Here is a 26,406-nt window from a genome sequence, read left to right as displayed (position 1 = left end):
TTTCCTCAAAAGATATCCAGGCTAAATTTGCATCTTTTTACGCTTCATATCATGTGGGATTCTAAGGGTGAGCAAGTATTGCGGATTTCCCTCAAAGGCCCCAATAATATGAAAAAACATAAAATGTGTTTTTCTGGAAAAGTGTACTGCGTTAAATAACTCACTCTAGTGTTTGTAATTTTGAGTGGTAGTAAGGAGTTCCTATTGTGCAGTTTCTACCTGTTTGCATTTTTTTACTGCAAAGATATATGCAACCTATGGATGAATCCAGAAAGCTGCAGTTTTCTTAAAACCAGGCAAAATTCTGAATTCGAGGAGGGTTCTTTGGTGTAGGTAACTCATGGTGTAACAGCCATAAATAAGAAAAAATAGAAAGAGGCAACAATGAGTTCAGCTGTCTTTTTCACCCAGATAGCTGAACTACATAACATACAGATATATCAGTTTTACTCTTCCAGTCCCACAGATATGTAGTGAATATTGGTTTTCCAAAATCAAGCAATACACAGAGCCAAACAAGCTACAGCATGAGAATGTTTCTTTGTGTGTTCATCCTGCATCAATTCATATGGCGATATCTTAGGACTACAAATGGTGACAAAGGAAAGGATGTGCATTTTAGAAATTTGCCCAAGAATATACATTTAGGAATAGTGATTATTCCTAGGACTTGGGGGTATTGTGAGTCAGAAAGTGTTTTGCAAAATAAGTCATCTGCACCCTGAATTACATCTAGAATTCAAAAATACAGAGAAGTTGGGTAGATACTAAATGTTCCACTATTCTGTTTACTCACACTTCCCTTGATAAAAAAAAAAAGATACTCCACTTCTGTGAGTGAGCTTTTCACCTGAGAAACGACCCAACATGTGACGTGGAGAAGACAAGATTTTTTTTCTACGAAAGTTATTTTGCTATTTGGGTCTAGCGACGTTCGACCCCAGGGAAACCTACCAACCCCAAACATTTCTGAAAACTAAATACCCAGGAGCATCCAGGGTGACTACTCGCGTGAATCCCACCCTTTGTTTTTTTACCTAGATTGCAAACACCAAACTTTGGATAAAAATCACAGGATTCCCTAAATTTTCTGAGGGAGAGTTCCAAACTCTTTGAAGAATAAAATGTCCTATAATACAGTACTTCCAAATCTTTCACAATAAAAGCAGTAGCTCAGCTGTGTGAGTGGGCCTATCACCTAAAACAAGAAAGGCACTTGAATGCTATGTTGAAACTCCAAGATTTTGCCATCTAATTGTAATCTTTCTAGAGACTGTTGCAGCAGCTGGATTTGAAAAGAGAGTGAGCCAGGACCTAGGAAAACCTAGCAACTCAGACTTTCTGCAAAGTAGACAGCCTGGGCAGTCAATGGTAAAGTGGTTTGATTGGATTACATGACTTTTTTTATCCAGGATGACTTACAAACTTCAAATTCTGGCCTATAACCACAGTTTTCTCAGGTTTATCCAACAAAAGTCATACTACCCAGCATTTCCACATTTCTTATGAATAGAAACAGTACAACTAGGTGGGTAGTTCTATAACCAGTGAAAGGAACTGCTCCAAACTTGGACCATGTGAAGTTAATGTGACGTCAATGTGGTCTTAATATGGTTACAGTATTTGTATAACATGCAGTTGGTTAAACGCAACATTATTGGGAGAAATGTTGCAACACATGGTGTGAAACCAATGGCTGGAAGTGTTCAAGATTTCTGTAGCATAAATATGGAAAAGGTGTTTTTGACTCACACTTTACAGGTCTTTCTGGTGACGTAAAAGTGTTGGTATCCAAGCAAATATCACCCACGTGGATTCCTCTGGATCTCTCTGTTTCAGATGAGACATGGGTTGGTACATTGCCATTCCACTGCTTTCACATGGTAGTCTGCTGGACTTGGATGACAAGATTGGATAATTTATTCAATAATTGTTCATCCTCGGAGGTGGGGGATTAGAAACCCCACCAGGCCATTGGGGGATAAAACTAGCATTTGGGGCACAGGGCTTACCCATTCAGGCACTGGACTGCAGCCACCAGCATTTCTGCACCGTTAGGGGAAGATAGGAGAGTTCACCACCTATCTTCCTGGTCCACGTGGCAGAAAGCTCACAAAACACCAGGGATTGGTGCCAAAAACAATAATGAATTGGGACATTAGCCAGTTATAGCATCAGCAAGCCAATATTCTTTCTGCAACGTGGGTGAAGCAGAATTGGAAAGCACCCTCTCTGCCAGCCCAAATATCAAAACTACACAAAATGAATGCAAATTGGCTTGTTTGCCATTGGGATGGTTGTTGTATTCGGGCTCTAGGCCCCAGGGGAAGAGAGAGAGGCTGTTTGGGTTCCACAGGTGATTACAGAGTGTGGCATGATATTAGAAGAGAAAAAAATCAGGCCCTAATAAACACATCAGATGCACTGTCCTTGTTTAAACCATGACTCCCTCTTTCACTGAAGGTGGTCCTGCCCTTCTTTGAAGAGGATGATCCTTGATTGAGACTGTGAGGCCCTTATGTACCCTTTACGAAGGATGCCTTATAGAGCCGTTCTGACAACATATTTATTTATACGGCGTACGAATCATCCCCAAAAGGGATCTCTCGGCGCCCGGAAAAGCAGACAGTGACATACTGAGTCAATACCCTAGAATAGCCATGTTTTTAATTTTTTCTTAAAGGCCATGAATGTAGTACAGGTCCGCAGGTCAACTGGTAGTGTGTTCCAGTATTTAGGGGCAACGTAAGAAAAAGCACGTCCCCCCCATCTTAGCCTTTTTAATTCTAGGAATTTGGAGGAGCTTATGGCCACTAGATCTTAACTGCCGGGTTGGAGAGTACCATATTAGTTACTCCTTAGATATTCTGGACCTAGACCGACCAAGGCCTTGAACGCCAGACACAGGAGTTTGAAGACTGCTCTTTTCCTCATTGGGAGCCAATGTAGCTCACTCAATAGTAGAAGAGAAGGAGTGCATGCAGGTTTATCAAGAACTAGGCGTGCCTCCGTATTTTGCACGACTTGAAGTTTGGAAAAAAGATCTTTCCTCATCCCCACCAGCAGGACGTTTCCATAGTCAAGCCTGTGACTAGGAGTCTGTAACAGGACCTTTCTGGTAGAGAACGGTATCCAGGTGAACATCTTCCTTAGCATGCGGAGTAGTCCAAAACACTTGCCAGATAACGTTTCATATGCTGCTCCATAGAAAGTTTGGAATCGATTAGTACGCCCACATTTTTTGCCCAGGATTTAGGAAGAGGGGCTTTACCTAGTTCTTTTGGTCACCAATCCTTAGTCCAAAACTGCTCGGATTTTTCGAACAGTAGGATCTCGGTTTCATTTTAATTTAATTGCAGGAAATTATTTTTCATCCATGCTGCAATTTTAGTCCTATATGATTTAAATCTGTCTCTAGTTTCTCCTACTTCCTTCTCTATAGGGACAATAATCTGCATGGCGTCGGCATAAGAGATGGTATAAAAACCACATGATTTAATAACAGAGGCCAAGGACGACACGTGGATATTGAACAATTTGGGACTTAATACAGAGCCCTGAGGAACTCCCTTATCCATAATTGTGGTCCTAGACACCAAAGTGTTCAGTTGTACACATTGGGATCTTTCAGAGAGAAAGCTCTGTATCCAGTCCAGCGCCCTCCCCATGACACCAATCTCCGGCAGTTAATCTAACAAGATCCTGTGAGAGATGGTGTCAAAGGCCGCTGATAGATCCAAGAGAACCAGCATGGCAGGGGTCCCATCATCCAACAGCAGCCTGATCATGTCCGACACCTCGGTTAGTGCAGACTCCGTGCTGAAACCTTCACAGAAGCCTGACTGAGGGGTCAAGGAGGTTATGCTGTTCCAGATAATCAGAGAGTTGACGATTAACTAAGGACTCCCTAATTTTTTAGCATAATGGCAGAAGAGAGATGGGCCTGTTGTTTTGAAGGTCCCCATAGTCAGCCGATGGTTTCTTAGGCAGAGGTTTATTGAATGCCTTTTTCCATTTTAGCAGGAAAGAGGCGGATGATAAGGACAGATTACAGATTTCCTTGATAGGGTAAGCCAGTTCCGACCCCAGGTCAAACATGATATGAGGAGGAGCCACATCAGCCGGAGAGCCTGACTTGCTATGTTTTAATGATGAGAGAACTTGTTCCCTCGTTATGGGGGCAAAGTACTCCAATTTTGAGTGACAATGCTTGTCTGGCCCTGGAACTTCTGCCCTGCACTAGTTTGAAATGAGTCAATGTGCCTCTTGTGAGGTTGGTTGCCTTTGTACCAGGGTATGTAATATGGTGCAGAAGAAAAAACTAAATGTTATTATATTTGTGTGGAGTTTAGCCTCCATGTAAATAAGGGAATGTCCCATTGTGATTACACGTTGGCAAGATGTGCAACTGTGTCATCCATATAGCAGAAGGGGCTGCAAAACCATCTACAGCCCCTTCTACGATACCAGGTACAATGTGGAGGATGCAAGGATCAGTGCACCCAGGAGTGCTTTTTACTGTAAAACAGTCCATAGCACCCTGGATTTTCTGTTTTCCTAGCCAGGAATGGTAGACTGTAGATAGAGGAGGCAAGAAATACTGTTGGGGCTTTGGGGTATGGCTGCAGACTGATGCCCGCAAGGTACCAGCTTTCATCCCATTATTTGCTTTTTTTAAACTGTATTTCTGGCATCTAGTATACTTTCTCACACCCTCTTCTCGCAGAAAGGCTATTTGCCCTTTAGGGGTGGGGGTACATCACTGGGTGCCAGTATTGACTGGTCTCCACCATATTACATTAATTATAAAAAAAATACAGCCCATAGGGCTAGGTATCTTTTTGTTGCCTTTGGGATGCCAAAGGGCAGAAAAACTGTTCGCAACCTGAGTGAGGGCATTCCCTTACCTTTCAAATTCCTGGTGTCTAAATGGGTGGTTCCCTAACCAATACATTGCCTTTCTAGAGGGATCCTCAAGCAGAAATCCTCTAAGCAGAAGTTCCACTGGAAATTGGAGTCTCTCACTAACAGTGCCATCCCCATTGCGATTCGTACTCGGGCTGAGTGATGCTGCTGAGCATCAATCACACTGAAAGCTTCGGCTGCTTTCAGTTTTACAAGCTGTCATGTCAGTGGACATGATAGACTAAAACAAAACATCATAGGCTGTGAGGTAAGTTCTTCCTTTGCAGCCTGAATTGGTGGCTAAAAAGGGAAAACTTTGTGATGTGAGCAGCAAATGAATTGTTTGATTTGATCATCAAATACAATTCACTACACGAGTTATATAATAGCACCCAGGCCTCATGTATTGTTTAGTTACTCAATTTTACATACATTTCCAAACCAATCAACATGGAAAATGTATCACCATGTAGTACGTTAATGCAGTTTAATATCCAAAGTATCATCAGTGTACTGTAAAATATCCTCTAGGCTGTAATATGAAATGCCTGCAACCCAAAACACATCAATATTTCCCAAAAGGAACATTACACATTTTTCTGAAACACAGAACACTTGAAATGGCAGGAAGAAAATTCAGCTTAATGTATTCTCTCCACAACTGAAATTCAATAGGATCTGTGGCAAATCCAAATGTATGAGCTACAAATTCTTTCCCCCCAATCATGATCAATTATTCAAAGACTAAAAAAAAAGAGGTGAGCTTTCAACAGCCAACCATGGATTTGAACTTCAGAACAAGATTATCATAAGTGATCATAATCTGAAATTCCCTTATTTTCCGGCAACTCCATGGCCTAAATATCTAGAAAATCACTAAGACAGTGATCATACAATTACATAAATAAGAGAGATCTGTAAATTTGTATATAAGCTGTTCTATTATACAATAGAGGAACAACTTTGAGACCATCGCTTTTTAACTGTAAGATATTTCATAGATTATCTAACACTGGGGTAATCCCTAAGCTCCGTCTCCCTCATGTTTCCAATAGTCAACCCTCATGCCAAATACCGCCAAAATCTTCTAAATGTTTAAGACAAATAGACAATATTATATCATCCTGAGGCCATAATGGATATATAATATGTGGGAGTCTACTATCCCCCTGTAACATCTGTGTTTCTTATTTCTTTATTGCAGGCAACCTATGATGTACCTAATCGCTTGTGGGAAAGAAATGATCTAGACGCTCAATTGTCATAATTTATTATAGGTGATTTGAACATCACATTGGCTGATGCAAAAGCCAGCAACCATGGGGAAAGGCAGGTCATGGAGCATAATTAAAGTTGCAGTTTAAAAACTAAAACGAAATGTGGCTTTTTCTTCTGTTCCTGTTTTTCTAGATCAACAGTGATAAGCAACATGTTTAGTTCAAGATATTTACCACAACATGTTTACTTCTTCCATGCTTTAGCTAATTACAGGAAAGAAAATATTCCTGCATGTTTCCAAGTAGTCTGAGTGACAGATTTTTTTTTTTAAATCTGATTTGTATTTAACTGATTCTATTATCTAACTGCTTTTTGGTGCGTTTAGTTTTGCACTGGATTCCAATTTTACTTATGTCTACAAACCTCCTCTTTCATATAAAAAAACATCACAACAAGGAATTATGTGGTTTGTGGAACATCCACCCTGCCATACATTGTAAGGCTACTGAAAGTCACCTTGGAGTTGCATGACATTATAAAGAAATTCAAAAGAGACTACCAAATCCTTGTAATGTAAGGCAGGATGGTATGGATGCCCCATATATTTGCACTTTGAGAAGCGGATTAAGTCTTTAAAACAAATACATTCCAGTGTACGAGATTACTAATTCAACAAAAAGCATTTTCTAAAAAACATCCGACAGCTGTTCCTTCAATTGTTTGCTGACTGGCAGCGTTTTGTAAGGTACAAAACAACAATGGGAGAGGTAGGGAGATTCAAGGACACTCTCTCAGTCCCCGGTTAGATGCAAGTACTTACTTGCAGCGTTTTGTAAGGTGACATTTTTCTAAATTCATACCAGCAGTGCAATTTTTCACAACTCTGTAAATAAAAGGATTCACTTTCTAGGTTATGGTCAACCTATCCGGTTTTTTAGGTTTAGGATAATACATTCAGCTGCATACTTTACCAACACAAGTCCATTTTACTTTTAAAGCCAAATAAAGGAAATGGCAGAACAAAGATGGGAATGTCGAACACACAAATGCAGATGTAGTAAGTTATGATGAACACGAAAATAAACACATCATGTTCACTCCTTTAGAGGTAATTATATAATTAATAATTTCTATTTTGTATTATTACCTTTAGCATGCCATCATGTTAACTAATCAGTTATCTGCATTTGTGAAATTCAGGCTTGCCATTTGTAGTTTCTGGGAATGTCAATAGAGCATATTTTCGCATGAACATGGGCTTTCTCGCTAACCAGTCATTATTAACGTAGTATGGACAGTATGCCCAAGTGCATTTATTTTGTTTACGCTGTAAAGTTCTTACTTAGGGGGTTACGTGGTCACTTGCTTTGCAGAGTATTACTGTTTGGCTTTGTTGTTTAAACTAATGTTTCAATTTTTATAAATGTCAAATTTAGTGTGTGGTTTTTAGCACTACCCTGCCCCCATCCAACATGAACATTCATTTGCTATGGGTAATGCGTAGCTGTACTGGTGGAAAGATCACTGACATCTATAAGAATTTGGTGAAGCCTTTTCTGTGTAGAAGTAGGAAGGGTGGAGTCAGTTTTCTGTTGGACACTAAAAGTTATGTAGATCTTCTACGCCTGGTATCTTTGGTAGGTATTGTGTTGTCTACACACGTTTGGAGATACTTTGTTTGTGTGTAAAGGTGGTTGTACACTTCAGGAGTACTGCATTATCCACTACAGGGTTCTGGTGTTTCTGTGTGCAAGACAGTCTAAAGTGTTCTGTTGAATTTGAAGTATTATGGTAGCAATTTGCAAAGGCTAAACTGAATTTGGCTTACTTTGTGAATTTTTTTTTGTAATATGCTACTTATAAGATGTGTGTCTAAGTTGTTACCGTAAGGGGTCTGAATGGTCTATATAATGTGTTCTTCTAGACCTGCTAGCATTCCTTTAGAACTTAGAGATAGTGTTTAAATTCGGTATTGGTATCCTCACTAACAATAGGAAGGTTTTGGAGGCTTGTTTATTGGACGAGGTTTTGGCTGGTTTGCTTGGGATGGTCTACCTAGTGTACTGAAGGATCTCAGTTTACTGTGGCCACTGAAGTGTTCATGAGCAGGTCGCTGGAAACCTTACTGTTTTGTACATTTTGCCCGGCATATAATCTTTGTTGTAATGCTGGAAGCCTAGAAAAGTGCAAGTGCTGCATCTGGGTTTTGCAGAGCATACTAAACTAAATATTTAGCCATGTTTCACTTTTTGGGTTGATGAAATATGAATGTTTATTGGGAGCAACACACACTATCTTAACTAGATTGAGAAAATAGAAAAACTTAACATTTTAACCTGTAGGCTCCACCAATTTAGACTGTAATAAAAAGAATTCCATTGCATACTTCTTGTTGCTAAGTCTATGCCAGTTCATACTACGTTTCTTATCTTAAACCCCATTACTTTGAGCTGTGAAAATATTATTAGAGGACGGTCCAGCAGTTTTTTTTTTGCTACTGAGTTGTATCAATTAAAAACAATCAGTGTTGTTGTAAATTACGCACAGAAGTTATATTTGGTGGGCATTCTTCCATTAAAACTGGCTGGGAAGACTGTTCCGCAACATGGCCATAAAGGATTCTATTGCCAACAGAATTTATTTTCACTGCCGTGGAGAGGGTGTACATATACATCTAGAGCGCAGGAGAGAGAGAATATGTGTAACTTTGTATATAGGTCTAGATTGCCATCGAGGGGTTCAGGTGGAATGTATGAACCATGAAAGCATCATGGTTTAACGTCATCGGAATGCCTGTTGCTATGAGCAGAAGGCCTGCTAGGGAGAGAATGAGGATTAGCACAATCTTGTGATCTGTTTCTCAATTACTAGCGAGAGCTAAGCTAATTCAAAAAGTCACAGAAAGGGAAGTAATTCAATCCTTGGGGCAAAGACAGAACTGCAGACCAAGTGGAGTCTAAAATTGTTCCAGAAGGAAAGGAAACAAGTGATTGGCTATCAAGGGGCCATATCATTGATATTTATAACTATGCATACAACGTTTTAATATTCATTGCTACCCAAAGTTAATGTTCAAATTAAAAAAAGCATATTTCTTGCCTATAATCCAGAAGGCGACATTTTGAGTTGCACATGTTAGAGACAGTTTCTAAATACAATCAAAATACATTGCAGTAAGCTCACATTATGCAGCTGACCACAAACCTTGTGCAGATTCCCTGAAAGAAAAGTCACCAATATAATTTTAAAGATGTTTTATTTTCAAAATACAAAAAAAGAGTGCTTGAAAAGCAGTCTATTATAAAAAAAAATATGAAAACATATACAAAAGGTCAAGGATCATCTACTTTACCACACAAAAATTGAACTACCACAGAATGTTATTTCCTCATGAAAAGTCCAGAAGAAAACTATATTAAGGCAGCAGCTCTTTGCCAGTCTAGGATTATGGCCACAGAGGCAAATCAATGTTGTGACAAAAGGAACATTATTTCAAAAATAAAATAAACAATGTCTTCTGAAACCTAAATCAAATATTTTGCAAAGATATTCATGAAAAGCGTAGGATCCGTTTTTTACAGTTATCCTTGATTCTACTACTAAGACATTTCATTCAGAAGAGGTCGGATACAATTTCACTATTGTGTTTTCAATGGCACTCGTACTGATGCATCTACATGCTAGGGGATGATTGTGCAGGGGCCCCAGGAGGAGTTTGGCGAGGGAGAGTATACATGGCACCTAAAAACTGATCTGCAATTCGACCAGCTTCTCTCAATCCACTCAAAAGAGCCCCATGGACAGTTGCCGGATAGTTACGAATTGTGTGTTCTCCAGCAAAAAATAAGCGAGGAACAGGCTGAGGGGCTCCAGGGACGGATGGGCCTGGAGTAATCGGCTGTGCCATCAAGTCATAGTCATTCCCTGAAGATCCAGCAGCTACATATGAATAGGATCCCCTTGCCCAAGGATCGGCACGCCAACGGGTCACCACAGTCTCTTTAGGCTGGGGAACAGCACTGCTCCCAAATATTCCTTTCAGGATTGCAAGACAGCGTCCAACAATAACATCGTCACTGATATTTTCCATTATCCCTGCGGCTTCTCCTGCTACCAATGCCAAAAGAATTGGTGCTTTATAAAGATTCCAGAAAAGGAAGAGCTCCCCCCTGCTTGCAGTGGTACTGCCAACATGGCCAAACAAATTTACAGAAGGATCCCAAAACACACGGTCAAAACACAATACTACCTTATTTAGGTTACCAAATCCCATTCTCTGTACAGCAGATGTTTTCCACTCTGGAAGAGGAGGCACAAACTGCACTGCGGGAGGTTGTTGCTTTAATACTCCTAGAGGAAGAGTACAAAGTACAGCATCACATTTGTAAATAAAAGTCTGACTAGTGGAGCGAGTGTTAACAGCTAGTACTTCACAACCAGAACTTGTGTATCGAACTTGTCGAACTGCTGTATTTAACTTAATATCTAAGCCTTCTGCCAAGGCTACAGGTACACATGAATATCCATTCCGTACAGTCAGGTGACTGCCTGTAAACTCAAAATCATCATCCTGGTCCCAGTGCTTCAAAGAAAGGGTAGAGAGAGGTGTTGCATTTGCAAATTCTAAATTTGCAAAATGCCAATCAAGTATTTGTCTGTCACGTGATGACAAATAAACATCACTTGGAGGATTGGCTTCAAGCTCTTGGAGTTTCTCTTCAAGCTTTCCCTGGGCTTCTGCTAAGTCGTCATATTCCTTGCAGAGCACTGTCAAATCTCTATGTTTGCTTTTCACCAAGAACTCTGCAGTGATATCTCGCGCTGGTTTAACTTCCGAGGCCTCCTTATATTGTTGGTGAAGTTCTTTAATTTTCTCTTTTAAAGTGACCATTTTATTGAGAACCTCTTTTAACTCTTCTTGAGTTTTAACAATTTTGCTCCAGTGCTCAATCTGCTCATCTTTCACATGTTTCTCCTGCAACTGTATGACTACCTCCAGTGCTTGGCCAAGAGAAACGGGTTTATTATTTAAAACATTAAAATCCAACTGATGGCTAAGGTAGGAAGTAGCTTCCAGCAAACGATTAAACTCTTGTTCAACCATCTCATCTTTTTCCTTTGGAATTTGAACAGCTTGTCCATTGGCCTCATAAAGAGGACATTTCTGCTTAATCTTTGCTAGCTCCATATTTACCTGCTTACTGATTACTGCCATTGGGTTACCACCGAGGCCAGTGACTACCATAGCCCCGAGATCAGCAACATATTGGCCCTTGCGAAACGTAGCCACCCTTCCCCCCACACGGTCCCTTGATTCCAGGAGTGTGACATCCATGCCGAAACTTTGCAACTGACGGGCTGCGGCCAAACCCGAGACCCCGGCGCCTATGATGATCACCTTCCCGGTCTTTTGGGTTGGCAATGGCTTTACCCTCTTGTAGACACCAAAGTTGATGAGACCGTGTCTCTCCAGGTAATTGTGTATACGGTGGGCCAGTACGGTGTCGCTGTTGTAGGGCGCCTCCATCTGCTGTAGGGTGGCCTCGAAGGTCAGCTGAATGCGGGGGTTCTCCAGCCACAGCTGCAGCGTGCGGTTGCGGATGTATAGAAAGGCCTTCTGCGCGGTCTGAGGGGCATTCATGATGTCGGGGAAGGCAGCTGCTTCTCTAGAAGTCATGCGCTCGTGGGGCAGCCTGCTCTGCAGCGCCGCCCCCTCGGACGGTTCCTCGGGCTCACTTTCGTGCTCTTCCTCGGCCGGGGGGAGCACGGGGGCGTCCTTCTCACGCTCGGCCCTTGCATGCCGCTCCTCCTCCGAGTAGTACTCGTCCTCGGACAGGTTGGCCAGGCTCTCGTCCATTTCCCGGTACTGAACCTTAGGCTTCTTGCGGCGGCTGCTGCGGCGGCCCTCCGGGGTACCAGGGTGGCTGCCATCCATACCGCTTCCTTCCGCGCCCCCCAGCTCCGAGGCCGGGGAGATGCGCTCCTTCTTGCGCGGTGTGCGCTCGTTCGAGGAGCTGCTGTCACCGCTGGGCGGCTGAGGGTCCTGGGTCTTTTCACCGCCGCCAAGCTCGACCTTCTTTCCGGACAGCATGGTTCTGGCGGCTGTAGGCAAATGGCTGCGGAAGGGAACGGTACCTCAGGGAGGGGGGGTGCGTGAGGGCAGATAAAGTCAGCCCCGGCACCGGGATCGGTACCTTCAGGACGCGCCGGACAGGGAGAACAACGGATGCACTTCCCAGTGTGGAGCGCTTGACGTCACGGCGTCCAGAGCGCGTCCCTTGCAATGCAAAATGTACGTAATGACGCTACATTTTAAAAAACACTAGACCGCTTACATATTTTACAGAAACAGAAACTGCAACCTTGTATGGTATTAAACGAGAACATTTTAAATATATCGGACTAGAATACAAATTTTATTAACATACCTATGCCTCCTTAACCTTTCGTGTTCACCCGCGTAGTTAGAAAACAGCATTTATTTACATTTACTTCTTTGCAATTACAAAACAACACTTGCTCTTTTCCGGTTAAACGAGACGTTCCTTTAAAGACAGAGACTGTTCGCCTGGGGGTAGAATTTAATAAAGCAAAATCATAGTTCAAGTCAATTAACTTGAGCTAATATGTGGAATTCATTTTTGTTCACACATTTGCCATAGGAAGGGGCTTTTAGGGTGACCAGAAGTCCCAGATTTCCCCGGACAGTCCCGTTTTTTTTGAAGACTGTTCCAGTGTCCCGACACTTTTCTGAATTCTAGGCAAATGTCCCGGTTTTTAGAACAAAGGTCAGGTCATTCTGCAAAGCAGATTTGAAAGTTATACCTCCTTACACAGGTGCCTCTAAAGACTAAAATGTTAAGTAATGTATCAATTTATGTCTGCCTGCTCCCAGAAGAGACAAAGTGGCGCGCAGGGCAGGGGGAGTTCATGGGGGGAGGGATCCTGCCACTGACATATACAAACACAGTTACGTTTATATATATATATATATATATATATATATATATACATACAGACACACACATATATGTTTGCTTGTCTGTGTGATATATATATGTATATCATGTATTTATAATATTTTTACACTGCCCTTCCCTATAGCACGCGTGATTGCACTTTATGCACAGTCAGACATATATCTAGTCCAGCCCTGTTATTTGCACTTTACATTTAGCCCGCCTTGATAACATTTGAATACCCTTACTTTAGACTTTGAAACCTAGTATTTAATGGATTTATCCTGTCATTGGTTTACTATCTCGCATTAAGGGACACTATATACATTTTAATTCATGAATGTTTTGTTAAACGTAAATATTTTATTAATATATGTATAATTGTGTTTAACTTATTTTTGCGTATTTGCACGGATAATTGCTATGAAACACACAAGATGTTTTCTATGTCTATGGGCACGCGATTGTCCGAAAGGCGGAGCCTAAGCCACTCACTAAGCATTATAAAAATAAAAAAGTTGCACTAGTTCGTTGCATGTGAACAAGGGCTCTTGAAGCCCGAAACGCGTATTGCCCTCCTGTTGTACCAGCTGCACAAAAATCAGAACCTGTGAATTTGGTGGTCCGTCTCCTACTTTGCCTGCCTCGCCCGACCTGGGTGGATGAAGAAGTGACCAGTAAGGCCATGTAATCTTGAGACTGCTGAGCTTCAAGAGGAATGTGAAGCTCTGTGAAGGAATGCATTGCATGTAAGTCTATCACACTGCCACTCAGGTGTAGGTGTACTTCTGTGCCGATCAATAAGGAAGATTGCCTTGCATTCACAACAATGACGACCATTTGGGTAAGCTGCATATATCAGTGTGGGTTGTTTTGAACTTCAAGGTACGTACTGAGCATCATCTCAGTTCAGTTCAGTTCAAACTTTATTTGGTCATTTTGACCTTAAAAGTACATCTAAAATTGCATACAACTCACTTGCTTCAAAATCGATAAGGATAAAAAGAGATAGAACAAGATTGGATACATACAATAAAAACAATTAAATAAAACATACAGAGGTATGGCCTGGCACAAATATGAGATATAGTACGATCTCTTCAGGCAGCTCAACAAGTGGAGGGATTCCGATCATATGAGGCAATACATTGATTAAAGATGGAAACAGTACTGACAAGTCAAAGTGCATGTGCGAGCTATATAAGCAGGTGACCGGTCCGAATAAGAAAGGTCAAAACTTGATGGCTGATGAAGGCTGATAGCCAGAAACCGGTCCTTGGATGCTTGATTCCGGTCTGGGAAAGACATGGCTTGGTAATTCGGACTGGACTGTTCCCATGAGGCACAGGGTCAGAGCTGATTTGCATATAGCCAGTGTCTGACCCAGGGTGGTGTGGAGTGCAAAAAAACGATGGATTTAGGCCCAGATCCTTGTACTGGGGTGAATGTATGACATTGTTCTACATTCTGTCCATCAACTGTGTTTTTTGCAAAACTTGAGCTTAGCCACTAGATACTGAGTCTCGGGAGCAACAAACCAATATAACAGTTGTTAGGCCTGTCACCATTGGTTTGGGTCTCCCTTCCATTTTTTGCTGTTGCCTCATGTATTTTTGCTGGTGTTAGATGCTTTGGGCACTGTGCCACTGCTCCCCATAGCCACAGTGCAAGTGCTCCCTATTGTAAATTAATGTATTAATCAGTGGTTCCATGTTTGGCTATTTGGTTTACTTGTCAGACCCTAGTCTAGTGCACCTAGTGTGCCCAGGGCGTGTAAATCCAAATGCTGCTGGTGGGCTTGCAACACTGGTTGTGCCATGCACGGAAGCAGCCTTGTAAAATGTGTCTAAGGTCTGCCATCGCAGAGCCTGCGTGCAGTCTGGTACTGTCATGCTGACTGGGCAAGTGCACCTACTTGCCAGTCCCTAAACCTTCCTTTGTCTTGATATCAGTCACCCCTATGGTAGGCCCTAGGGCAGGGTGCATTGTAAGTATAAGGTAGGACAAGCCCTGATGTGTGTGGCATGTCTTAATAGTGAATTACAGCCATTTTCGTTTTTCGCTATTGCAAGGCTACCTGTTCTCCATAGGCCAGAATGGGCTGTTAAAATGTATTACATTTTATAATCCTAACATACATGGTAGAAATTCTAGTTTAGTATGCCTGAACTCAGAATAACAAAATACATATTTTAGTAAAGTATATTTTAATATTCTGTGTTTGCAAATACCACTTTTAGAAAGTATGTATTTGCTTGTCTAACCATTCAAACCTGCCTCTGCTAGGTTGGTTATTCCTTTGTCTGGGTTTGTGAGTGACAGGGCTGGGGAATTCCAGGAGACAGGCTGAGTCACCCAGTGGTGAATAGAGAGATCTGCTTCTAGATGGGAGGGAGAAGATGCACCTGAACTTTGAATAGGGTTGTGCCTGCCTTCCACAATGCTGGCTCCACCCCCAGGGGAGCGGCTGATGTCTCTGCCCTGCACACTGAAAGAAGAGAAAGAGTCCTGTAAAGAAAGTGCTCCAGGACTGTACTTGCCTTCCACAATGCTGGCTCCACCTCCTGTGGACGACTGATGTGCTTGCCCTGCACTGTGAAAGGAAAGGAGAAGTCTGTTAAACAGAGTGCTTCAGAACTGGTTTGGACTGGGCAAAGGCCCCTCTTCCCTCAGAGAACAAAGGATTTTGGGGTATAAATATTGGGACCCTGATCCCATGAAATTAGATCACCTTAGACTACACGAAGAAACCTTTACTGAGGAGAGGAACCTGAAGAAACTGAGGAGAGACTATTCCCAAGCTGAAGTGCTGCTTGGGGGACTGGCTTGCAGTGGTTGCCTTACTGCCAAAGGAAGAAGAAAGGAACTTTGTGTACTTTGCTTTCAACTTGTGAAGGATCTCCAAGGATTCGGAAAAGAGCTTGCCTCCTGCCGAAGTCTCAGGGACAACAGACATCACCCCTTCAGCTCCCCAGAGTTCTTGTGGAAGTGCCTGCCACTGTTTTAGGCCTTTTGAGGAACTGCGTTTCGCAAGGAGCTTGAAGCGTGACTCAACGAGAAGAAGCGCGTCGCAGTCACTGGGCCTGCTGTTGCAACTCCGAAGGAGGGTGCCGCCACTGGAACTGTCGCACTACATCGCATTGGAGAGAAGCGTGCCACAACGAAGAGGAAGCATGTCGCCATCACTGCTGCTGCCGTGTCAACTCGGAAGGAGGGTGTCGCCGCTGTAGTTGTCGCACTGCACCGCATCAGGAGAAGAATCTCGCAATGAGGTCAGAGCGTGTCGCCGTCGCTGTGCCCGCTGGAACTGTTGCACTGCACTGCATTGACCAAGAGCACCTCTCATCCCCGAGAAGCGCACCACTGTCGGAGCTGCTGCAGTCGCATCTTGGATGTCGCCACTGTAGTTGTCGCATTGAGCGGAAGCTTCACGCATCGTGGGAGAAGAGCGTCGCCGCTGGAGCTGTTGTCATCGAAGGGTGCCGACGGTGCAGTCCACGCATCAAACCTAGGACTTCTCTCATCCCCGAGAAGCGTGCCGCATCTGGAAGATCTTCACATCCTTATTTCTTTGTATCCGAACTTTGCCGCATTTCCCATCGCTGCAACATTGCTTGTCGTGGAAGCGCAACGCAACTCAAGGTACATTGACACAGAGTGTCGCATCTAAGAACTGAACTGAACTAAGCTTAAATCTACCATCGTAAGTAATCATAGTGTGTATTTTTGTCGTTCATGGTCTTGTGGTAACTCAATATAAAGTCTACTTATTTTTTATATAAAACCTGCGTGGTGTCCATTTGTTGTGTTGTCACTGGGTTACTGTATGTGGTCACAACTGCTTAACTTACAACGCCTCTGAAGTAAAGTCCTTCTGCTTGTGCCAAGCTGCAAAGGGGGTAAGCAGGGATTATTTTAGGAGTGTGATCCCCTTATCCTGACTAGAGGAGAGGGCCCCTATTTGTCACAAGTACCTACCTGTGCCAACTAGAGATTCCTAAATCTAACAACAGTACATTCAAAATGTAAGTAAAGTGCATCAATACAAATGATCTCAATTAAACAGTGAAGGTGGATGACCCTTTAAAATTCCTCATTTAATTTTTTTCGAAACTATTGAACTTATTTGTTAAGATTATTTTAAAAATGCTCTGCAATTGCACCACATGGAGAATAGAAAACCTGCCACCGAGTATACTATCGGGAGACTAGAATCGTGTTTCAAGATCCTAAAAGCCTCACAAAAGCGCCTGGTACCTAGATATCTGCAGATCTGGACCAGCCACCGTTTTCTTGCTTTGTGGTAACCGGGGCAGCTAAAAAACACACAAAGGTCTGATTCTATGGGGCAATCACATGCCGGGCACCCAAGAATTTGCGAACCCACCCACTTGTTTGTAAAAGAGTGGAGTGGCAGGACCCCATGTCTGAACTGCAAATGAAGCTTTCTCGTGGTTACCGGCTAGATGTTGTTCAGTGCCGGCTCTAGGCTATACCTGTCCTTGGTTTCTAGGAAAATTGCAGTCAGCTTACATGCTAAAGGGTTGCTTTGGAGTTGGGCCAGTTCGGTCTGAGGTTAGATTCTTCGGCATCGGCCCATACCCCTAGGTCCAGTTTGAGCGGCGTGAGAGCGGTACTCCGTGGGAGGCTGAACAGTTGCCTGAGAAAGGTGTTTTCTGTCTGTGTGAGACTCTCAGAACTGCGGTGAACCCATAATTCTGCTCCATACAACGCACCTCCCCTGGCTTGGACCTTGTATATTTGTATGGCAGGACTCACAGCTTTATGGCTAAATTTTTGGAAAACCTTCATTAAGCCCCCTGAGGATTGTGCCCATTTCAGGGTTGATTTTTTCATTTAGGCCCCCTAGTCCATAGATTCTGTGATGGTGATGCTGAGGTAATCAAAGGAGGACGAGCTCTCTAAGGATTTGCCATTTAAGGATGGATTTGGTCGAGTGCTTTTAGCAGAGTTGAACGCCATGAATTTAGTTTTTTAAAGGTTAATTTCAAGCCTCCTTCCCTGCAAAATGCATCAAATCTATTTAGTACCCTCTCTATCCCCATGGGCGATTTAGATACTAGTAGAGTATCGTCAGCAAACATCATAGCTGGGATTTTGTGTGATGCCAACTTAGGGACGCCCAGGTCTTTTTCGCTGAGCAAAAAGTCAAGTAGCCCATTTATATAAAGGCTAAAAAAGGTCGGAGCGAGTACGCATCCATGGCGAACGCCTCTATTTATGGGAATGGGGGCCTTAAGTTTTCCTTCCTTGCCATATCTAATTTGGGCATAGTTTCCCTTATGCAATCGCTTCATGACTTGGCGCAGGTAAGGCATAACCCCCATCTCGTGGAGAACTGCCCATAGCTTCTCCTTTAGGACCAAGTCAAACGCGAACCTAAGGTCTACAAATATTAGATAGAGGCTGCCACCCACCAAACACACGATCTTCCAGTGTAAAATTTGTAGCCTGAGGATGTGGTCCAGTGTGGACATTTTTTCTCTGAACCCTGCCTGTAGAGAAGTAAGTATCTTGTGCTCCTCCATTCAGCTCTGGAGCCGGAGCAGCAACACACAAGTGAAGATTTTTTGTGTAATATCTGTAAGGCTTATTGACCTAAATTTTTTTTGGGTAACAACAGTGAGCCCTTTTTGTATATGGGGATTATTTTGGCTCCGGCCCAGCTAACAGGGATCTTCATACCTTGGATTATGGCATTAAATAGGACCCAGAGATATGGTGTCCAAACGGTGGGTTTGTGATAGGTTCCTTAGGATCTTATCTAATCCTGGAGCTTTCTCCGGGGCTATTTTAGAGAGGGCGCCAGTTATCTCATTAAGGGTTATTATCGGGGTGTCATCCAAATTTCTGTTGGTGAACATAGGTGCAATCGGATGATCAAGCCCCGCAAAACAGCCCTTGGTGGCTGAGTCATCCAGTGTCTCCACCCTTTAATAGAGAGACTCAAAATGGTCCCTCCATACATCTGCCTCTAGGTTTGTCTCTCTCTGTGATTTAGCCTCAGAACTGCCTGTGTTGACCACTTTCCAAAAGGTCCTCATCTCAAGGACACCCAGGGAGCTTCTTCAGGTATCCCATTTGTCGCTTTCACACCTTTTTTTTGCCTCGTTGACACTGGCCTTGTAGGCCGCTCTAGATATTTTAATTAAGGGATGGTTATTGGCCTTGATAGATGTGATCAGGGCTGTTTTGGCCTTACAGCATTGGTCGTTATACCAAGGGTGAAGGGGGGGTGGGGGGGTTGGGTTCCTATTTGGCCTGATGTTTTTTATAGGAAAAAAGAAGTCTACCGTGATTGCCGTTAGCTTAGTATGGTTCTGGGTGACCATCTGAGGAACAATTCTGGTGCTGTTAGAAGGAACAGAATTAATTTCAGTCGAGAGCACCGGGATGATGGCTTCATACAGGGAGCCTAGTCTATCTTGAGACTGGTTTATGTCTGCCTAACGCACTCTCCTCCTACAATTTGAGAGGGGCAACCTGTCATCAGTGGGGGAGTCTATCCCTGTGGCACTCCCGGGATTAAATTTGTTTAGTTCTAGTACAAGGGCATTAGGGTCACTATCGTGACGTACCATGACTTTAAAGTCAATTACCCTATGCCAGGATTTGGAGTCGATTAAATATAATCCAATGAGGAACCTCATCCATTTCTAGTGAAGGTGTAGTTGCTAGATGTATCGATTGTGTTCTTCCATTGCATGCCCTTAAAGAGAATTTTAGAACAAGGCAATTCATCTGGATCATCAGAGGGGACCAAATTTTAACTGGTGGACACATAGTCTCCGGGATGGGTCAGTACTTATCTTCTTCACAGAGACTGTCCTTAAGCATATCATCTAATGGCTCAAACTGGCAATTGAAATCCCCTCCTATGATCACCGTAGGATTATCTGCAATGGTGGCTAAAAATGACATTAGTTCCTCGAGTGTTTTTGACTCCTGTCCCTGGTTAACTGGTCTTGAGTACACATTTAGAAGGGCTAAAGAGGTCTTGGGCGAAAAGTGCATGAAGACACACAGAATCTCATTTGAAGATGGTTCTGTTTTGCTGAACAGCCTAGGTGAACTCCAACCCATATACTTAATCCCTTCGAGGGTCTCCCTTTTCCAACAGATATTGGAGGGATATAGAAGGTGGCAAAAAACAATTTTGAGACATCCCCTCTTGCCCATGTCTCCTGGAACCTGCAGATCTCATGTTGGTCAATGAAATGGCCCCATTCTGGGTCATCTATCTTGTTGTTCAGATCGACAAGGTTCCAGGAAAAGACACGCAGCCTTGTGTGATCAGGAGAGTTGGTTTTATTGGCAACTGGAAGGGTGGATTGAGGGAGAGACCCGCAGAGTCCAGAATTAGCTTTCGTGATAGCCCCGCTATTCAATAAAAGGGATTGATTGCAGTACAGAGTCATATTTCGGCCTTCATGGGTGTTTCCTGCTCGCACAGGTTTCTCCTTCCCCTAACTTCGTGCAGTGCCCTGTATCATTCTCACGGGTCTCGATTACCATCAAAAGGTTGACCAACTGCACTTTGGGGCCAATGGCCTGAGCCTCAAGTCAAATCTCTCCTTGTAGGCTGCTAAATCTCTTTGGTGTGGGAATATTGAAGATTGGTTGCTTGGGCCAGTAGTGATCCATAGCAGGTATATTATAGCTATGGTTTCCGTGTCTCTGGCCCCACCCATAATGCCTTAAGTCTTGATGGACCCTCTCTGTGGGATAAAAATAACCCATTGGGAGGGCTTGGATAGTACCGTTTGTCTCCCATCCTCTCTATTTAAAATTTCTTGGACAACACAGGGGTTTCTAAAAAGTATCACTATACAGTCTCGTTGCTTGTCCTTAGGCCTCCATACTAGCCACCCAGCTCTTCGTGTGGATAAGATTTCTCCTGCATCGTTGTACCGGAAGTGCCAATGGTTGACTAGCCTTTGCATACATTTGTGTTTTAGTTCTTGCTGTGGTTCATGTTGGCCCCTTCCGAGCTTAGGATGCCTACAAGGATGAGGACATATGGAGTTGAAGCCGGTGGTGAGTTTATAACTTGGGGGGAGGGTTTTATTTAGTGGCTTCTATGCGTGTGGGAAAGTCTCCTCCTACCCATTGTTTGTTCGGCAGCCATTGGCTGATAGGTTGTTGGAGTAAGGGGGGTGGATTTGCTCTATTAGCGGTGGTGGTGGGGGGCCTCTCTATGTTGTCTCTAATGGCGGCTGATTGTTGCTGTCTCTCTAGATTTGGTACTTGAGTATCTGGGCAATCACTATGTTTGGGGGCCGAAATGGCCGTTTTGGTGTTCACAGCTACCTGGTCTTGGTGTCCAGTGTGAGGTCCAACATTCCCATCTACTACCCCCCTGTTACTTGTCCAGTCATTAAGGAGCAAGGCCAGCTTGTGAAACCTTTCTAGGAGAGATTTAAGTTCGTCCTTAACTATGTCCCTCACTTGGATTTGCAGATCCACCACTAGCTTAGTGACCCACACTAGCTGTTCGCTAGCTGTTTCAATACTGTTTACTAGTCCTCCCATCCCAGTGTTCCTATTATTTATCTTCTCTCCCATGGCTTTCTTCCTTCTTATCATCATTTCATAAGGACACAACCATCAACCCTGCAAGAGACCATTGAATAAGCCTTACTCTAACCAAAGATGTTTGGCACTTGACAAGACTGGCTGTGTCAGTCCAGCACCACCACAGAAGGTTTAAAATGTGATCAAAGTTTCTTCCGGTTGTTGGTAAAGTCCAAAGCGTCCATCTTAACTCCATGTCTGCTGTATTAGAGCTCTCAGACTCTGTCTCTGATTCAGAGGCAGGCATTCCGTATCCTGCAGGCACTGTGGGTGCACACTCAGGAGTCAGGTATGTCTGCTCGCTCAGACCCGACTGAACAAGGCAATGTATTACATTTTACTTTATCTGGATACAAAAAGGTGGTTCCATTCCCTTGAGGTAGGTATCAGCACTCAGCAGGAACTTCTACTTTTTGCTGGTCACTGTGTCGAGCCTGCTGGTTTTGCTACAGAGTAGACTGCCCTCGATGCATAATGGTCTGCTCTCCGAGTCCTCCTCCACCGCTCAGAGGTTGTTGCTGGTAATTCTATGACTGGCCTAGCTGTCTGGGTCCAAAAGTATGTCAGGGGGTCACTACCGGCTGCCTAGGGGGCTTTCAGAATGAGCGACGCAGGGGAAACAACACCCTAACAGCAATGAGTACCACTTAAGCACAGCAACTAAGTAACAAACATACAGAGCTCCCTGCTGCCATCTGCAATCATCATCTGCTCTATGTGGCAACCACTGTCTGGGGTGCCTTGCTGGAATGTAAAACAATTACAGAAGGCCAAGCACCATCAGATCAATGGGACAGTGCCCCATCCGGAAAACGACTGAGGTGTTGTTCTCCTTCACCCGACCACCCATCTCTGAACATGTAGTCTGCCCAGAATGTCTGTTAAACGGCCCAGCAGTGGGTCTGATTGATGTAAGTACTGCCCTGATCTTCCTGTAAAACAAAACAACGTAAACTTGCCATCGGTCACCCCTCCCAGCATGGCCGGGTCTAATCTGTGTCAAGATCTGTCAGAGGCTCTGCTGCACTAGTCACTACCCTAGAGTAGGCCAAAAGTGCACAGGCTGCTTTTGTGAAATGCAGTCAGTCTTGTTGAGCGTCTCATAATGGGTGGTCCCTGGATTGCTGCCATGAGTGGCTAATGCACTTTACTGCGGTGAAGCGGACCCCAGCATTAAAATGTCTTAGTATAACCTCTGATGTGTGGTACCTGGCAGGGCTGCTATCATGAACCTAGTTCTGAAATATCATGAGAGCTCTGACAGGGCACCTGCACCAAACACTGCTATCCTGGGAGTGAGATTCATGCATGCATGTTTTATATGCTAATTCCATAATGCAAACCTAGCCAAAAAGGCAGTGGAACATTTATGGGGACCGTGATCGAAAACAAGCATAAAGCCCGTGAGTAAGAGGAGCAAAAGCTGGGTTGAGGATGGTTAGTAGATTTCCTGGGAACACCAACAGTGCACATCTGTCCTGATCGACACACCTGCTACTATCCCAGTCTTGAGACATTCTAAGATTTAGGGCAATGCACCTCTATGGTTGCCTGTAATGCCCACTACTGTTGTAATATTTAGACACTCTGAGCTTTCTGACGTGCTGCCACCCAAGGTCTTTGACAGAGTGGTGCACCTCTATCCTGACCTGCATCCTGAACCTTTATCTCAGCACTGAGATATCATGGAAGCTGTAACAGTGCAAATGTACCCTAACCAGAACAATGAGCTCTTATCCTAGCATTGAGGCATCCTGAGCACTTTGAAGGTGCATCTTCATTCTGGTCTGCAGCACGCACTGTTAACTCCATACTGAGATGTGATGAGAGTGCTGAAGGTACACTATACTTGATACTAGTGTCTGCTAAAATGTATTCGGAGAGAAGACCCAACTTCCATGTAAAGCTTTTTTTTAAATGAATCAAAATTTGACTGACATCAGCTTTCCAGTATACGTTATATAGTACCATTTGATCCAACCTTTAATGCGCCTCTAAACTGTTATAGTTTCAACAAAATGTATGTTTGACTCAAATGCTTTAAAAAACAGAAATGCTACAAATCCCCCCCCCCCAAAAAAAAATTAAAAAAAACTACAGAAGAGGTCAGTAAGGGACAGGAAATAGCTTCAACGTTTTCTAGATATTTCTTAAGTGAGAGTCTTTAAGCCCTCTATCTTATTAACATAAGATCATTACCATCAATGTTATCAAATGCCTTATTGGCCTCTATTTTCTCAACAGAGTCGTTGGAGAAGAAAAATAAGCCCACTAAAGGCCCCACATCATTGCCTGCCACATCACATTTGGTCATAGTCAAATCAGTTACAAATGTATGCCTATGCCATGGGCACAGGCTGTGATTTATTTACCTTTCACAATTAAGCTCAATTCCCAATAAGGTGTACTCATGGGGAAGGAGCATAGACTAAATCCCACATTCAGGCTAATTCTATCCCAAAGGAAGTGAGTTGTACTGGGTGCATGCAACATAAGTAGAATGCAGCAAAAATGTATAACGAAGTATAATAAAATGAACCATGAGAAGAAGGGTGTGTTAGGTTGAGGGACACACGCCAAAAATACATTTAAGGTCCCATTGGTGAGAGCGATTGCATTGCAAATGCTTGTTTGTTTTGATTGCCCTGACGAGCCTGGTGATGGTGTAACAATTTTGTCTTCTGGTGCTGAGCATTATTATTTACAACACGGGCGCTGATAGCTGTGTGGGGTCTGCTGTACCCCCAACCTGTACCTAGTCAAGAGCCTGCAAGTTCTTTATCTTGCCACCATTTTAAAGCAAGCTTCCGCTACAGATTTTCAGTCACGTACCCTCTGTTTACAGATCATAATCTCTACACTGCTGCTCATGTGACTACATCCTGACCCTCTTACACTTATGCCGTGCTGGGAAACTGCAGTGAGGGTCTGTGTGCACACTGTGACGGGATCAGCCCGAGGGCTTCACACTACCGCGCAACCTTGTAGAAATACTGCTTCAAATCTCAGTGCGGCCATCACTGCCACAAAGTAAGAACACGAGTAAAACAAGTTGCTTTTATCTTCCTCATACTGCGCTGTAGAGGATTGAGCACAGCGGCGGCAGCGTTGTTCTTCACCAGGCTGCCTCCTCATGTACTACCTCCTGTGCTATGGAAGAGGCAGCGAGGCAGTGGGGATCCCAATGGCAGCTTCGCTTCTCTTCTCCATGGTATCTGAGGCTCCGCCGTCCGCACTAAGGCCCCAGACCTCAGCGCTATCTCGGTTGGACTATACAGTCTTGTTTTGACTGTCTGAGCTCTGCTTCTGCAGGCATGTTACTGAACATCTGCAGAGGGCTGCGTCTAACTGCCACTTCCTCATTGAAAGAAGATTTCAGAGAACAAAGATGGCTGGCTGTGATGCTGTTGTATTTTTGGAACATTCTTGTTGCTGGCTTAGGCACTATTCATTCGTACATTTAAATGCTTTCATAGTACCGAAGTACTTGTTGTGCACCGCGTTGCACATTTTGAGTGAACTTTTTTTTCCACTATCTGTTAATTCTGACCAACTGCTCCAAACACAAAACGTTTTAACATAGCAACAGTGCTCCATTCTCAGACATACCTTTAGCCACCACTTTATCTTTCTTTTTTCTTGAAGTATTATTTATCTTCATATTTTCCATTTTACTGTGGCGGCATCAAACATGCCCCCCCCCCTCCTATTTCTCTAATGGCATTTAAGAACTCACCATCCCCTGGAAACTATGGACAACATTTATGGAACCCTTCCTAATAACAATTGCTATAGAAAAACGCACACCATTGTGGAAGCAGCATATTTGTGCAAAATTGGGTTCTTGATTGAGGGGGTTGAAACCCTGCTCCAGCAACAACCACAATCCTTGTGAGGGTGAACCACAGAAAGTCACTAAATGAACCTGTACTTAACCCTCTGATAGCTTGGCACATAAACAGTCAGGCTTAACTTGGAAGCAATGTGTAAAGTATTGATGCAGCACTTAATCAGTAATAAAGCGAAAACACAACAGAAGAAAAATCCTATACGAATTTAGGAAAACAGATTAAATTCAAATACATTATTTGACACCAAACCAAGAAAAATCCAATCGGTATGTACGCAATTTCCAAGATTTCAGTTAAGTATAGCGCCTAAAACCACAAAGCGCCCCTCCCACTTATCTGGTTGTGCGAGACTGGGTAATTAGAAAAAGGTCAGACCAACTAATGATGGAGTGTGGCCCTGATACAGGAACCAGGTTAGTCCTGCTGAAAAAGCTACCTTCTTGAAGTCCGGTGACCAGACTCCAGTTTGTAGAGGAGGAGGCCACGAGGAGGAGGTGGAGCATTGGGGATGGTCAGTGCTGTAGCACAAAGAGCAGGCCGGGCATCATAGATGGTCGTCGCTGTAACGCGAAGTGCCGATCTTGTTTTTTGCGGGTGCTGGCTGTGGCGCAAAAAGTCAGGTGCACCGAAGTTTCACGTTCGCGGCGACAATATCTTGAAGTGAACTGGCTTGTTTGTGTTCGCAAAGAGCCCAAAACTTCACGATTTCTCCTTATCTTCCAGGAGGAGCTCAACTGATGCCATCTGAAGGGTCCAGGCCCTGAGAGGCACTTCTTGGGGCTCAAGAACTCATTCCAGCAGAGGCCAGCAGGGCTAAGTCAGGTCCAGGCAGAGCCAGGGCAGCAGGGCAGCTGGACAGTTGCAGAGAGGTCTCTGGA

At 43.6% G+C, this 26,406-nt stretch overlaps 1 protein-coding gene and 1 pseudogene across 2 annotated transcripts in view; both read right to left on the bottom strand.

The window, feature by feature from the left end:
- The window catches only part of SPOCK1 (SPARC (osteonectin), cwcv and kazal like domains proteoglycan 1), a 2,113,319-nt gene that overhangs the window by 1,549,958 nt on the left and 536,955 nt on the right, over positions 1-26,406 (bottom strand). The window lies entirely within an intron of this gene.
- LOC147702940 (lysine-specific histone demethylase 1A pseudogene) lies at positions 9,363-12,376 on the bottom strand (annotated as a pseudogene). Its single transcript, XR_015297553.1, has one exon. The product of XR_015297553.1 is annotated as a lysine-specific histone demethylase 1A pseudogene (transcript).

This window comes from Lissotriton vulgaris, chromosome 7 (genome assembly GCF_964263255.1).
Source record: "Lissotriton vulgaris chromosome 7, aLisVul1.2, whole genome shotgun sequence".
Taxonomy (NCBI): Eukaryota; Metazoa; Chordata; class Amphibia; order Caudata; family Salamandridae; genus Lissotriton; species Lissotriton vulgaris.
Note: the sequence above shows the minus strand (reverse complement) of the source record. Positions and strands in the feature narration are given on the sequence as shown.